The sequence below is a fragment of the Cebus imitator genome, unplaced genomic scaffold, assembly GCF_001604975.1.
Source record: "Cebus imitator isolate Cc_AM_T3 unplaced genomic scaffold, Cebus_imitator-1.0 Scaffold46, whole genome shotgun sequence".
Lineage (NCBI taxonomy): Eukaryota > Metazoa > Chordata > Mammalia > Primates > Cebidae > Cebus > Cebus imitator.
Genome location: NW_016107361.1, coordinates 8901227 through 8917083, shown reverse-complemented (window position 1 = coordinate 8917083; position 15857 = coordinate 8901227). Strand labels below are relative to the sequence as shown.

Genomic DNA, 15857 nt, shown 5'->3' with positions numbered 1-15857 from the left:
ACAATTGACCACCTGGAGCCACCGAATAAAAGAAACTTGTAGTTTTGGACTTAAAATTCATCCCTTCAGGAGTCTGCCCTAATCTCCACCTACCCTGAGGTTTTTGTCTTTATAATCTTAGACTCTTTTGGCCTAGATCAAAGCACACTTTCATTTTGATTCAAAGGCTATGTCTCTGCTTTTCAGAAAACGAAATTTCTTTTGCCTTGCAGATATCATGATCTTTTGTTGACACTTTTTATCAGGAGCCTATCTGTTCCTTTTGCTAATAATTTTAAATATGTAATTTCCTTGAAATTTTTTTTAGCTGCTAAGAGAGATATGTTGAAACCTTCTATTACAATGAAAGATTATCCCATTTCTTATATGTATGTCACTTAAAAATTTATAGCTATTGATTGCATGAGATTATTGATGGATACAAATACATTGAGATTTGCTATACCTTTTTGGTTGATTATACTTCTTACAATAACACAAATAATTTGTTTATTCATTTTACCCCCTTTTTGGTATTTGTGCTATATTTTTTGTGAATTTATACTCTACAAGATGTCACTTTTGTTTTACACAGCGCACATTCATTTAGAAGTAGTCACCTATCTATTCTTCCCATCCTGTATCTTCATTCTTCCATTTGCGACCATTTTACTTCTGTTTGAAGAACTCCATTTAATGTGGACATTGACAAGTACTCTCTTTTCTTTGTTGTATCTTCATTAAGGAAATGTTCATACATATAGAACTTTTGCTTAGCCGCTGTTTCTTTTATGCTTTTAAAATTTCATTCTTCCTTCCTGGTTTCTATTAGTTGTTTTGAATAGTGAATTTCGCTGTATTGTTTTCTTTTTGAATTTAACTATGTCTTTTAATTTTTTAATATTTTTATATGTTTTTTATTTTAAGCAAACTAAACATAAATGACGGTTTTCTTTTAATTAGTACTGCTTGGAATTGTTAAATCTTAAATTTAAGTTAAATTTAAATTGTTAAATCTTTAATCTGTTGTTTGAGTTATTTTTATTAATTTTAAAATAATTATTAGCTTTTATGTCTTCAAGTATTAATTCTGCTAAAACAGTCTCTCTCTCCTTTCATTCTGAAACTCTGATTAAAGAAAAGCTAGTTATTTTGGCTGAATCTTATATTTTTCCCTGGTACTTCTGAGTTATTTCCTCTTTTTTTGCTCTTCATGGATCAGACTAGATATTTTCTTTAATTTTTCCCATACACTCAATTTATTTTTCACTAAATCCACTTTGCTGTTTAAATGATATGTTCATCACTTTGTTCATTTATTAAAATTTGTGTTTTTGGATTATTTTTGTGGTTTTCTCTTGTATGGTAAAATTCTGCATATTACTCCTAACTTTTTTAAGCATTAATCACACCCACACCTGAAAACTCCTCTCAATCTCCTGTAGATCTATTTTTATTATATCTATTATTTAGTCTATCATGCATTTTTTTCTTTTTCAACATCTTACTGTTTTATATGTAAGTTTTTATAGTTTCTATGAAAACCTGAAAAAATAATTTTACAGTCTGGATAGTGTTACTTTCCTTTGGGGAAAGTTTACAATTTAAATTTTAAAAATTTTATTAAAATTTATAAACATTTAATATATTAAAATTTAATGTATTTTGCTCTGGCTGGTAGATAGAATAGAAACTGATCAGCAGATTAGCTGATTTGAAGCTAGATATGTCTTTGAAAAGACTTGTCTGATCCTGTTTCATCCTTACTCCTAAGACATAGCACTTCTGGGGCCAAATGTAAAACTGGGCTGTTTTCCAGCTTGCCTCCTCCATACAGGGCCATAAATAGGAAAGTTTTTATTCTAGCCTATTAACGATTTTAGAAAGTTTGCTTCAATTGGTGTTCTTAAACAACCATTTTCTGCTTGGCTTTTGAGCCTTTCAACTGCTCCTTGGGACTCAATAAATCCCAAGAAGTAGCTCAAAATCTTGGCTCAACTATCTCCCCTTTCCTTCTGCCTAGTATGTTATATTCGTAAGTTCATATCCATTTTTAGCTCTCTCATTTTATCTATATGATTTTTGTTTATTTAAACTTGACTTTTCTTATTGGTTGAGAATATGGGTCTAGAGATAGCTACACTTCCTTTACTAGAAATAGATTTTCTATTTTCCCTTTTGTGATATTCAATTCGTATTAATCTATTCAAATATAACGCAAATATTTATATATATATTTCACTATATTAATAATGTGTTTCCAAATTATTTTTATTAACCAATCTATGTGTCATCTTTTTATATACATTGAATTATCATTGACTCTTTGGTTAATGAATTCTGGAATCAGAAAAAAATAAAAGCTAGCTTAAATATTATGAGAATTAAAAGTAGAATCTTTCTATTTTACTCACTTAATAGATGTAATTTTAGTACATACTCTGACACTCAATGTGTGATATTTTGCAAATTACTTCTCCAAGTCTCAGATAAAAAAAAATGAGTTCAACCGGATGATCTTTAAAAGTCCTTCTATACCTAAAATTCTGTGGTTTAATAAGAATAAATTAAACTTGAATCTTTGATGATTAAAGTTTAATTTGAATCTTGAAATCCATGAGATTTTTGTAGTTTCTAAATTTAGAATAAAATAATATTCTTTTCTATCTCTATCACTAGAAGATGTCCCATATGACCTGAACAAGTTTCAATGCAATAATTACTTTTGAATATATAATTGCCAAGAAATTTTGAAGAAGTCTAGCAATATGAAGAAACTACCATATTACATATTAATAAACATTATAGAACACTAATAATTTTAATAATAGGGTATCAATGTAAGACTACATAAATTACTAGATGGAACTGAATGGAGAACCTACAGATACATGTATATATGAAAGAGTTAATGAAGACAGTGGGATTTAGCATTGTATATCAGCGAGGAATTATAAGCTTGTCAGAAAATGGTGTTGAGACATTCATCTCTATAGGAAAAGAAGTAAATCTCTACTTCACATATACAAATCAAGATTGAGTAAAGATCCATACATAAAAATTATATTTTTAATTGCATCAGGGTTGCAAAACAAATATCAAACTTGAAATTTGCAAATCATAAAAAATTTGTAAGTACAAGTGTAGGATATAGAGAAATTTTAATGAATAAGATTCAGAACTTTGTCAACAGACTTGTACATGATGTCAGACACCTATCATCCTGCCCCATTCTATGTGTATTATCTTGGAATTATTACGTAAACAGTTGAATCATTATCTTCCTCAAGTGTAAAATGTGAATCATAACACCTGTTTTATGAGAAATGCCATGAAGATTAAATAGAAAAATATCAAAAGAATGCATAGCAAGAAACAAAGTAGTATTCAGTTATTTCAGGAATTATATTTGCAAAATCTCATTTGTTTTTCCTGCTGAGATTGATGACAGTGTTTGAAGCCAAACTGAAAGCTTGAACAGAGACATTAAGTTTGGAATATTTGTTCATTCATCTAACAAGGGGTAAACATTCCTATATATTAGAGATACAGAAGAAACAAGTCAGGGTAATTCTCCTTCAGTTACTCTAGTAACTTCTTTGAAGGATGAGAAAGGGTTGTCAGTCAGACAGCTCTTGAAAAGATGAACAAGTGCGGCAGAAGGCTCACTCAGTTTAGAATGAGGACCATAAAATACAGTGGTTACAATTTTTATGTTGAGTCATTTATCACAGTTTAGCATCTTAAATATAGAAACAGAAAAAGTAGAGATTCACTGCTTTAAATTTAAAGATCTACAGAAATGAAGTAGCCGGAGGGACACTTTTTATAGTTCTTATTAGGTTAGCCAAGATATCTTGATACACAAGACCTACAGAAAGAGAACTAAAGCCATTCAAGGATGATATAATGAGAGAAAGGAGGATTGGAAGAAGTAGATGTTCAATGATTTCTGATAGCTTGTAACCTGCAGTATGGGAGTAAGAGAGTGATGATTATATGCACTTGAGTGGACATGACTGTTCAGGCTGAAATTCCTAAAAAAAATCTGCGGCCCAGCTGGCAGGAAAAGAACATTTGTTCACTGTGTTAAACATAGGTACGTGGAATTTGTTGATGATGATTTAAATTTAGTCTCTTTTGTATTACCAGTGTTTAGAAGTGCCTGACCTATGGTACAGACTTTAAGTATTGCATATATCCACATGAACTGTTCTTACAACCTAGCTTGTTGATCTTAAAATGATTCTAAAAATGTGAGGATAATGACATAGATAAGTAAAGAGATATAACCCTGTGAACGTCACTGAACAAGTTTCCTTTTGGCATGAGAAGTTTTCATTGCCAAGCTAAAGATGTCAGCTAGCATGCAACTAATTTTATTTCAACTCAGATGGCAAAGCCCTATTTCACCTTTTTCTATAAGAAACTGAAAAGGTGAAATTGTGACAGTTTTTATAGCAAAACGATTTAAAGTGTAAGTGACTAAAACATTTGTTAATTATGAAATGTGCTTTAACTTTAGTATATTTTATTAAAAGGAGGCCTATTTTAGCCCCAAAAGGAAAAACATTTAAGTGAATTTTTATTTTAATCACTTTTCAGTTAAAATTAAAATATGAAAAACATAATTTGTTTTTGAGCTTGGTCTTTCTGATGAAGAAAGCTTTACATGGATGAATTATTCTTGTTTCTTTTATGTTTCCTGTGTCTCTCAAAATGATTCCTAATGAATTGCCAAGTGTAAGTTTGAGACTAGAATTTATAGACCACAGTTATTCATTCTAGTCAAACGTCACAGAAAAGAACAGCAACAAATCAAAGTTAATTTGTAATTGAAACCAACTATTACTAAAAGCAATTTAGCTTTAAAGAACCTTGACATGTTCAAAAGATGAATTACTTGATGCAGCTTTGTTATTTAAAATTATTTTTAATCATTTAATAGAAGAGAAGGTTAAATTTAGGAAAGCCAGAGAGGAATGGAATCTATTTCATGTTCTTTTAAAACTCAGAGGATAAAATACCTTTTGAAGATAAATTGAAATATATTTCGGAGAATCATATTAGCATTGGGTGAAGTTTTAAGGCAATTGCTATATTGTAAGTGTGAATATAATATGATACAATACTTCATAAATTAAGAAAAAGTAAATTTATGTGGGTGCCTTGCACTTTAATTTTCCCCCTCTAAATACCTAGCAAATTCTCTTTTGCTTTATTTTCTACTTTCATGTATTGGTTTCATGATATATATGAATGAGAAAGTGAGTAAATTAAGCTCATAATTTTGCTTGTGACCTAATATTTTACAAATGCACAATTCTACTCATAATTTAGTTCATACCCATTGCCATTCAGGAGCTATATTTAATTCCATTTAATTTAAGCATATGGCTGGGGAAAAAAAACCTTTTTTTAACTAGTGTTAGTCTGGGTGACACCTCATCTCTCTTTTTAAAAAATGTAACATACGGTGACCTAGATGAGTATCTCTAAAATCAAGTCTTAATCAAATCAGAAATAATATTTTTTATTGATTAAGTCTTATTTACGCAGACCTTGCATATAGCCAGTTTCTCCCTCAAGAGCATCTCCTTGTGGTGGGAAAACAAAACAAAACAACAACAACAAAAACATTGAACCAGCCTCTTTAGTATTGGGTTCCATTGTTTTTTGTATTAGTACTCTGCTCTACTTGAGTGGAGAGGGGAGAATTAGAGCAAATATAAAAGTTTCAGGTCTATAGTTGAATGCAGCAGAAATGTGCCAAAGAAAAATGCATTGGTAAGAAGAAAAATACTTGATTATTGGAAAGCCTGATCATTTTGATTACTACTATCTGTATGTATAATTAGCAAGATCTGAGGAAATTCAGCAATAGAAATACTTACGTGCATGAGGGTATTTCTCTGTTTTCGTTGGGAATCATTAAGTTTGGGAATAACAAAAGACATGAAGATTTTACAAACGTTATTGAAAGTATGATTGCAGTTTTTCTGTACATGTCCCCAGACAGATTAAAAGCCACAATTTTAATGAAAATTTTATGAAGTGGAAAGTGCAAGGAGTAGAGAATTACAATGATGATTATATACATAAAGCAATGACAGGCAAATTGGTTGGTTAATCAAAGCATCCATGTTGGTAGGTATTATTTGGCATGTCAAACTGAATGTCAGACATTAGAAATTAGAAATCAAAATATCCAACAGAAAGGTTTGATATTACTATAAACAAGACTGAAAAATGAAGACAAAAAGATATAAGGCAAAAACTGATAAAAGCCAAACCTAATATCAGATGTCTCAACATGCCCAGGTTAGGTACGCAAAGAGAAAGTTACTCAGCAGAAAAATTCAAATGCTGATATTTGTTCCTAAATATTGAGGGACTTCTTTTCCTGTGTCCACAAGGGGTGTGGTTTCAAAGGCAGGAGTTTCTGGGCTCCACGCCTCCATCCAGGAACCAGAGGGGTTTCAAATGTAAAGTTCTTTGTCTGGGTTTCCTGCCCCGGGGCTAGGTAGGGAAAGCCAGGTGGGGCTCCTTTCCAAAAATTCGGAAAGCTCTGGGATGAGGGAGCTCTATAACTCAGGGCTGTGGACCAAGTAGCCAATCCGGTATCAGGTATCAGAGTCAAAGATCAATCACTCTAGAGGAAGTTTGAAAGAACTACTCTCATTGGATGAAAACATGAATGGGGAGGGAATATTGCCTACTCTGGGATCCTCTCTCTCTCTCTCTCTCTCTCTCTCTCTCTCTCTTTCCACCCTCTCTCCTTTCTCTCTCTCTCCTCTTTTCTGTCTCTCCCCTCATAAATCTTTGGGTATATGATATTTATTTGGACAGTAAGCTCACAGTGCCTCTGGGGACCCTTTCCCCATTCTTCATGGTAAGAGAAACCAAGAACCTCTTCTGAACTGGGAGCAAGGGACACCCCCGTTATAATATGGTATTTGAATATTCAGCTAAATTAAATGTATGTGTAGAGAGAGAGAGGGAGGGAGAATTAGAGTGCTATAATGAAAATATAGGGTTTATTCTTATTGTATAAGAATAAATATATATTATTCTTTTGTATAGTAAAATAACTGACTCTGCCTGTATCTAAAGTCTAATGTACTTTGGGAATACATTCTTACCCACCCTAATTAAAATAGTCTACTCATGGCAAATTAGAATTTTGTAAATTTTCTTTTACATTACATACATTTTCTTAGGAAAAAAAAATATTTTCTTTATGCCAGACAGTTTATTTGTTTATGCATGTGTGTGTATGTTCTGCTTTGATAACAATAAGATAAATCCATTTTGACAAATTCTCTTTCGTAATCTTCTTAGGTTACACTCAATTGACATTTTACGTTTAAACAACTGACCATCAGCATACATATGTCCATGGCTTTGTTTTCAGATTAGTTGACATAAACTGAGATACAAATATGCTATTGATAAATCCCAGCTATTTAACAAGGGAAACCGTGTGGCTGTGGTTCCAGTGTCAATAACATTCAATTTTACCTTCAATTGATCATACTTTTGTATGAATTATATGAATATAACAATAAATTGTATTGTTCCTCTATGTCTGAAAAAAACTGCCACTTTTGATAAAAGTTGTAAGTCATTTTTTTAAAGAAATATGACATTAATCATCACCTACTAGCATTGGGGAAGAACTGTTAACTTAATATCTACCATGAGCAAGACGCTGCATTTCAGTTAAACATAACCATCCTGAGTTTCCCTCCTATAATTTATGTGAGTTAATTGAGGAAAGCAGACACCGTGGTTTTCATTTGATCCCTTAAGCATTCTGTATCTCTGTAGTAACTCAATTAACATCCACCATTCTGTAAAGGTGACAACCTACATTTACAATTTGGTTTCAACAAATCTGTATGTTTTGAGAATAGAGATAGTTTTATTAATCTTTGAGTCACTCTCTACCTCATTCTATTTCTCTTTTCTTCTATCTTTTCTAAGACAATCACTTTTACTCTTAGAACAAATGGATAGAAAAAAAAAGGAGAAAAGAGTCTGCTATGTTGACTGACTTTGAGATGGAGCAGGGACCTCTCTTAGAGGCTCGTACTCTCCCCACCCCCTAAAGCATAGATGTGACATGGTAAAAGCCCCATAAAACTGCACACCTCAACCATACCTGGGCTTCCTGTTGAAACTGCTCTCTGTAACCCCTAATGTGACAGGCATGCAGTCCAAACTCACGCCATCTCGGCCCCTGTGACTTGTAATAAGTAATTAAGGTCTGTCATTTCCACCCTACCCAGACAATGTGTAAACTAACACTTATTTTGGCTTCTGCGAACCACTTAAGTAACAATTAGAATGTCCAAAGTCCCCTGGTCCTTGGAATGTCCAGAGCCCCTCACCTTCATCTCTGCCCAGGAGGTGATTTATGGAATCCACTGGCCCTTGGAATGTCTGAAGCCCCTCACCCTCCCGCCCACCCCTCACCCTCACCCCTGAGGTGGTTTACGGGTATAAAAGGTCTTGACACCCTCCTTTCAGGGCCTCGGGTTGGAGAGACCTGAGTCCTCCGTGGTCGCTGGCAATAAGGACCCTGCAATTTGGCATACTTTTGTCTTGGTGTTGACTTGCTATGCTTGCTCCAGTACAACATAGAAATTTTAAAAAAAATTGAGTCCCTTCAAGGGAAATCCTAGGCCCCTAGCTAGCCCTGAGAAGTAAATAAATTAAGAAGACAGTTTAAACAATAGTCACCCAAGCAAGTCGGAGTCACAGGTATTTGGTTCCCCATTTTTTATTAAGACATGGTCTCACTCTGTCACCGAAACTGGAGTGCAATGGTACAATTGTAGCTCACTCTTACCTCAAACTCCTAAGATCGAGAGCGTCTCTTGCCAGGCTCCTAAGTAGCAAGGACTACAGGCATGTGCCACCAGGCCTGGCTTTTTTATTTCTGGCAGAGATAGGGTCTCACAGTGTTGCCCAAGTTTGTCTGAAAATCTTGGCCCCATGAGATTCTCCTCTATTAGCCTCCCAAAGCACTGGGATTAGAGATTTGAGCTCCCATGCCTGGCCCAACATCTTTATATATGTTCTTAAACTGTTTTTCAGAAACCAGAACCCCTACTAGATGGAAAATATGAACCACTGTCAAGCAGACTTGAGACAAGAGGGAACTGAGGACTGAATTCTGACCATTGTTGCAAAGACCTCTGAGGGGCCTTTGTTCTAGCTTGAGCAAAGGGGCCTGGAAAGAGTCATGCAGGCTGGCCATCAATTTTGCTAAATTGGTCACAATGGCTCAGTATATTGTGGCTTGGTCTCTTGACCTGACTCTGTGATAGCACCACATGATAATTAACAGGTTTCCTTATCTTAATTAACATATGTTAAAGCCAAACCTTAATACGCCTTTCTGCTAACTCCAGGTTTTTAGACAAAGACTTAATCCCTTAACCAATTGCAAATCAAAGAATCCCAGAATTTTCCTATGGCTTGTAAGCCTTTGCTTTAAGGCATCCCACCTTTTAGGACCAAACCAATGTGTAACCTTCATGTATTGATTTACCATTTTGCCCATAACTTCTACTTTCCTAAAATGTACCCCTGCCTTTAAAAATCCTTGCTTGTTACCCATCAAGGAACTTCATATCTTAGGCATTAACTGCACGTTCTCCTTGTTTGCCACCCTGCAATAAACACCCTTCTTTCTCTCACTGCAAACCTCAGTGTCAGTGTTTGCTTTACTGTACCAGGTAAGTGGACAGTTTAGTAACAACTTGACTATAGTAACGTAATAATACAGGATTATCATGGTCAGTGTGTGAATATGTAGATTAGGACCAGTGTACTGAGTACATTGAAATATGGCTAGAGGTATAATATAAAAGCTGCTTCATGAATAGTATCACAATAATAATCAAAAATAGACATAAAATATAGGAATATAAAGTGTTCCAATTTTCTTCTTTAACACGTTCTCCTTTTTGCAACCCTGATTCTACTTCTTTTCCTGTTCCTTTTCTTCCGTCTCTATCTTCCTTTTCCTTCTCTCTCTCTCTCTCTATTTTTTCCTGCTCTCTGTTATTCTTAGGCCCTAATGATGTTGGAACCTTAAGGGCAAAACTGGTTTAGAAGCAAATGAGAATAATTATTTTCTCTCTCTGTTCTCTAAACTGTAAGCTAAACTACTAGGAACTAGAAGAAATTTCATATTATCACTTTCTGAATCGTAAAAGTAATAATTAACTGAAAAGACTAAGAATTGGCATCATGGGAGAAAAATATACAACATGCCTTTAAAATTTATAGTAAATTCAATTATCTAATAAAGCAAATGGCTTCTAAGTGGACCTTATTTAAAATATTTTTCCCATTTTTCCAAATGTGCATAGTATACTATTTAAAGCTCCTCAGCAAATAAAGTCCTGGAGATGCTAAAAGATGATGAATTCACAAATTATTGGAAGGAATAGTTCTTGCTATGAGATTTGTTCTTCCGTTTTAGAATAGGACATGCCAGAAAGTCTTGATAGTCCACTATATCAACTTTCTCCCTCGAGTATACAATACTAGTCACCTAAAGGTAATTTGTAGCCTATTTTGTAATAAAAGTTTAATTTCTTCTTGCTTCAGTATCTGCCTTGTCTTGGTCTATACATCGCTAATGCGATCAGAACATTTTCAGTCATCTGTACATAGAACAAGATAAACTGGAATCTTCTAAAGTTTAGTTCTGTGCATTCACAGAGTTTTATAATCTTGCAGTTCTCATGGTCAGTCTCACTTGTGGTTGTTGTAGCACCTCAGAAATAGCCTTTGTAAAGAAATACTCTGGGAAGAATTAACATAGCAGAGAGTTATGATTGTTTTTCTCATTTGCATGTTAACACCCAGAATACTTTTTGAGCTTATTCGGGGTGCCGTTTTATAGCAGAAATGCCATCTGAACTTTAAGAACAAACTAAAAAGTCTCCAGCGGACCTATGAGCCCTCTGAGCTCTTTGCTATAAATGTAAATGATAATAAAAAGCTCTATGTCTCTAAGGAAAGATGAAAGAACAGACCCTCTTTTAATATGCAAATATAAGAACTCAACATCAACAGTGTGTTAACTCCTAATCTTTCTTTTTTTTTTTTTTGCCAATTTTTAATTTTGTGATCCCATTTCTCTGCCAAACTGCATTAGTTTCATTGTTTATAAATCAGTCCTGGATTCCCCAAGGTAGAAAGGCCAGGCAGTCAGCTTAATACAGACTTAAGCTGTATTAGCCTTAAGCTTCTCTGTCAGAAAAGTCTGTAGACAGATTCCATAGGAAGAAAAACGGCAAAAATGTAATACATGGCTAATTACATAGGAATGATATAAAATTTGGGAAATAGTTATTGTTTTATTTTCTTAACACTAAGAAAATAAAAGATGCCTCTGACCAGAAAGACTCAACTGTTGGGCACAAATGATCCATTTTGAGAAAACACACTAATGGAAAAGTGCATATAGTATTTAGTTGAATATTTGATGCTTTTAAAGTTCCAGCACCTTTCAGCCGACCATCATGTTTTCTATGTGATAATAACTTCTTCCAAGTTGAATCAGCATGGTTGACTGCACTCTATCACACCTTTGGATTAGGAAAGTGGAACTTAGAAGTCTTTGTGAAGTTTCTTGATTATTTACAAGTTAACTCCTAAATAAAATAGGCTGCAGCAAAACACCCAGTTCACCCCAGCATACAGCAAAAGCACTGAACTATGGTTCAACAAATTGACCTTCAGAAATTATTATGACCTTCAAATTGTTGCTAACACCAATGACACATTTTTTCTTTTTACTCGAGTAAAATTTGATGATAAGCCTTTGGGAAGGAAGGGACATCAAATTAAATCCTTTAACAATTTTTTGATGAGTATAAAAATAATATTCATATATATTTTAGTTAAAGAAAATACAAAATCTTTCCATTTTAATTTAATTCTCATTTTTATATAGCCACATTCTTAGAATAGTAAAATTTTACTGGAAGAAACAAGATCTGCAGCTGTGAATATATAAATATTTAATGCTGTTTTTGTTTTTATTGTTAACATTCTATTGAATCTACTTGTGGAGTATTTTATAATAACTAAATATTTTAATATCTTCACGTTTCTGCATTTCATACTATAGTTACATTGACTTTAAAAACACTAAAATGATTTATAGTCCAAAGCAGACAGCAATTTGATCATTGACAGGGATGCTAAACTCACATTCTTAATTTTACAGCTTGAATATGATATTTGCCTACAAAGAACAACAGTTATGGCCATTATCTTTTGTTTTCTGTTCTAATCTGAGAAGGGAAGACACTTTTGCCACTTCAAGTGATTTGAAAACACAAAGAGCATGTGTCTGTAGAGTTTGTTAGTGTGCGTGTAGTTGTATAAAGCAGCCAATCTGGCCTGATTTAACAAAATTAGTTATAAATGAATTCTACAAAAACCTCATTTCTGTGGTGTTTTTAAAAATGTGTTCAATTTTGCTATATTTTTACATCAATGTGATTTACTATTTTGGAGAGAAATTTACATATTCTTTCAAAAATTAGACACTTTCGAACATAGAATGAAAGATTGAAAAATACTTCATAGAAATTAAGAGTTTATATTTCAAATAAAAATCTCTTCTAGCACTGTGGATTGCAAATTAAAGAGTTATTTTTGGCCTCTACATATTAATGAAAATTTCTTCATACCAGGTAGTTTACAATCCATTGTTAGGCAGTTCTAGATTATATTAACATCTTATATTGACCCAAATTTGACCTTAATTGCCATCAATTTATCAATTTTTTTAAAAAACTTGTAATAACTTAGAAAAATATAATGTCACACATATTGAAGATCTTCAAATGTTTAAAGATATTTGCCATTGCCTCAACATTATCAGTATTTTGTTGGTTGATTTCAAAATGCCTTGTCTTCTACTTTAACATCATAAGAAAAACACGATATTTTTTCCTTGTCCATGTGTGGCCTTAATCTTTGGCAATCTGTTTATAAATAATATTGAATCCTTGCAGGCTTTATTTAACACATGAGGCTGTTTGTCCTATCACTGACTGGATTCTAGGCTGCTATGTATTGTTGCTATGGTCTATATCATCCTAGTTTTCTATTAATTTTTGCTTTAGGCATCGGTTTTGCTTAAGATATCCTATTTGCTTATGTTATTCATAAGGTAAAAATTGGGGTAAATAAAGACTTTTAAATCCAGCTACAAAAACAAATTCCATTAAATTAATAACTTGAGCTTCAGAGTGAGTATAATGTCAATAACCTATGGGCTGAAGTGTTTTAAATGGTATTTAGAATATGCCTAAGCAATGTGTTAGGTGTTTTTCTCTTAATAAACAGCTGAAGTGGCTTACAGTCTACCCACAAAATGAGTATCCTGACTCATCAGGTCAAATTCTCTGTTCTTCTCTTATCATATGTGTCATAATTTTACATTCTACATGGAACAGCACTCATTTGTTTAATAATAGTATTTTTTAAAAATAATAAATCTTCAATTTATTTGAAGCCATTCACTTTCAAAACCTGAAATTACAGCAGTCACAAACATGCACAGAGCAAGGACCAGAAACGATAGAAGAATAATCAACATTAGTAAATTTTTGTTTGTTTTTATTTATATTTATGTATTTATTTTTGAGACAGAGTCTCACATTGTCACCCCAGCTGGAGTGCAATGACACAATGTTGGCACACTGCAACCTCCGCCTCCTGGGTTCAAGGGCTTCTCCTGCCTCAGCCTCCCAAGTAGCTGGGAATACAGGTGCGCACCACCACACTCGGCTAATTTTTTGTATCTTTAGTGGATATGGGGTTTCACTATGTTGGCCAGGCTGGTCTTGAACTCCTGGCCTCATGCTCCACCTGCCTCAGCCTCCCAAAGTGGTGGGATTATAGGCATGAGCCACTGCACCAGGCTTTGTTTGTTTTTAATACTGTCATTGCTTCATTCAAAACACAGTTGCACAAAGTATTAACTTCAAAGTTTTTAATGAGAGATTCTTGATCAATAGCAGACTATGTACATGCTGCCACACAAAGAGTATTAAAATAGGACCAAAAACTTCTACAAAGTATAAAACTAACTTTTACTTATTTGCATGAAAACACCACCCACAAAGCTAAATAAGTCTTAAGATTTATCTTGAGGCTGTCAGTGTTGTTTTCAAACCAAACAACTCTAATTTTAATTGCATTACAAGATGATTGATAAGAAAGTTAATATATATAACAAATTCATTTTAAAAGGAAGTATTCATTTTAAAAGTAAGTATTTTATAATCTGGCATAGTATGCAATGAAAATTCATAGGGACTAGAACAGGGCATTTCGATTGTTAAAAGTAGAAGAAAAATGTTCGTCTTTTTTTTATTGCATTTTAGGTTTTGGGGTACATGTGAAGAACATGCAAGATTGTTGCATAGGTACGCATGTGGCAGTGTGATTTGCTGCCTTCCTCCCCATCACCTATACCTGGCATTTCTCCCCATGCTATCTCTCCCTAACTCCCCACCCCCTGTTGTCCCTCCCCTATTTTCCTGCAACAGACCCCAGTGTGTAGTGCTCCCCGCCCTGTGTCCATGTGTTCTCATTGTTCAACATCCACCTATGAGTGAGACCATGCAGTGTTTGATTTTCTGCTCTTGTGTCAGTTTGCTGAGAATGATGGTTTCCCGGTTCATCAATGTCCCTACAAATGACATGAATTCATCATTTTTGATGGCTGCATAATATTCCATGGTGTATATGTGCCACATTTTCCCTGTCCAGTCTATCATTGATGGACATTTGGGTTGGTTCCAGGTCTTTGCTATTGTAAACTGTGCTGTAATGAACGTTCGTGTGCACATGTCCTTATAGTAGAATGATTTATAATCCTTTGGATATATACCCAGTAATGGGATTGCTGAGTCAAATGGAATTTCTATTTCTAGGTCCTTGAGGAATCACCACACTGTCTTCCACAGAAAAATGTTAGTCTTTTGGAGATTCCAATTCCCCCACTAAACTCGTCTCATGTTTTATTTCAGTCAGTTGTGAAACTTTTTTAGTTTCCCCACAAATAACTTCATAATTTTTACTTTAAAATGCCAAGTCATACATTTTAAACTGAAAAAGAAGCAGCAGCAATACTATGCTCAGTAATTTAAATATGTCCCAGTATAGAAGTATAAGTTTAATTAATTTGCTGACACTAACTTTAAAAAAAACTTATAAATATTCAAAGCAGAGGGAAATAGTTTTAGACAGCTGGAATTATAAAAGCAATTGCTTTGAACATGGAGCCTCCACGAAAGAAAGGGAGATGTACTTGTCTATTCATTATATTTTATTTAGTAGTTACATTAAAAAGGACACATTCACACTTATTCCAAGTATTTTTCTAATTTTAATGGACATCCATCCATTTTAAAAATCTTAATTTAATTTTTTTTTTGTTTTTTATTATTTCTTATTTAATTAAAAAAATGCTTTTAGGGATGGCAGTACATGTGCAGTTTCTTATATAGGTAAACTTGTATTATGGGGTTTGTTGTACAGATTATTTCATCACGCAGGTACTAAGCCTAGTATCCAAAAGTTATTTTTTCTGCTGGACTCCCTCAAATAAGCTCCAGTGTCTGATATTTCCTTCTTTGTGTTCATGAATTCTCATCAATTAGCTCCCACTTGCAAGTAGGAATATATGGTGTTTAGGTTTCTTTTCCCGCACTAGTTTGTTAAGAATAGTAGCCTCCAGCTTTATCTATATTCCTGCAAAAGACATGATCTTATTCTTTTTTATGGCTGCATAGTATTCCATGGTGTACATGTACTACATTTTCTTTTTT

General features: G+C 33.6%; 1 long non-coding RNA gene across 1 annotated transcript in view; it reads right to left on the bottom strand.

The window, feature by feature from the left end:
* Window positions 1-607: 607 nt before the first annotated feature.
* Window positions 608-15857, bottom strand: part of LOC119470997 — a 16196-nt gene continuing 946 nt past the window's right edge. The window contains exons 2-3 of the long non-coding RNA XR_005199986.1: window positions 13872-13873; window positions 608-617 (exon numbers count right to left, since the gene is read on the bottom strand). This is a non-coding gene — a long non-coding RNA (uncharacterized LOC119470997). The remainder of the gene's footprint in view (window positions 618-13871; window positions 13874-15857) is intronic.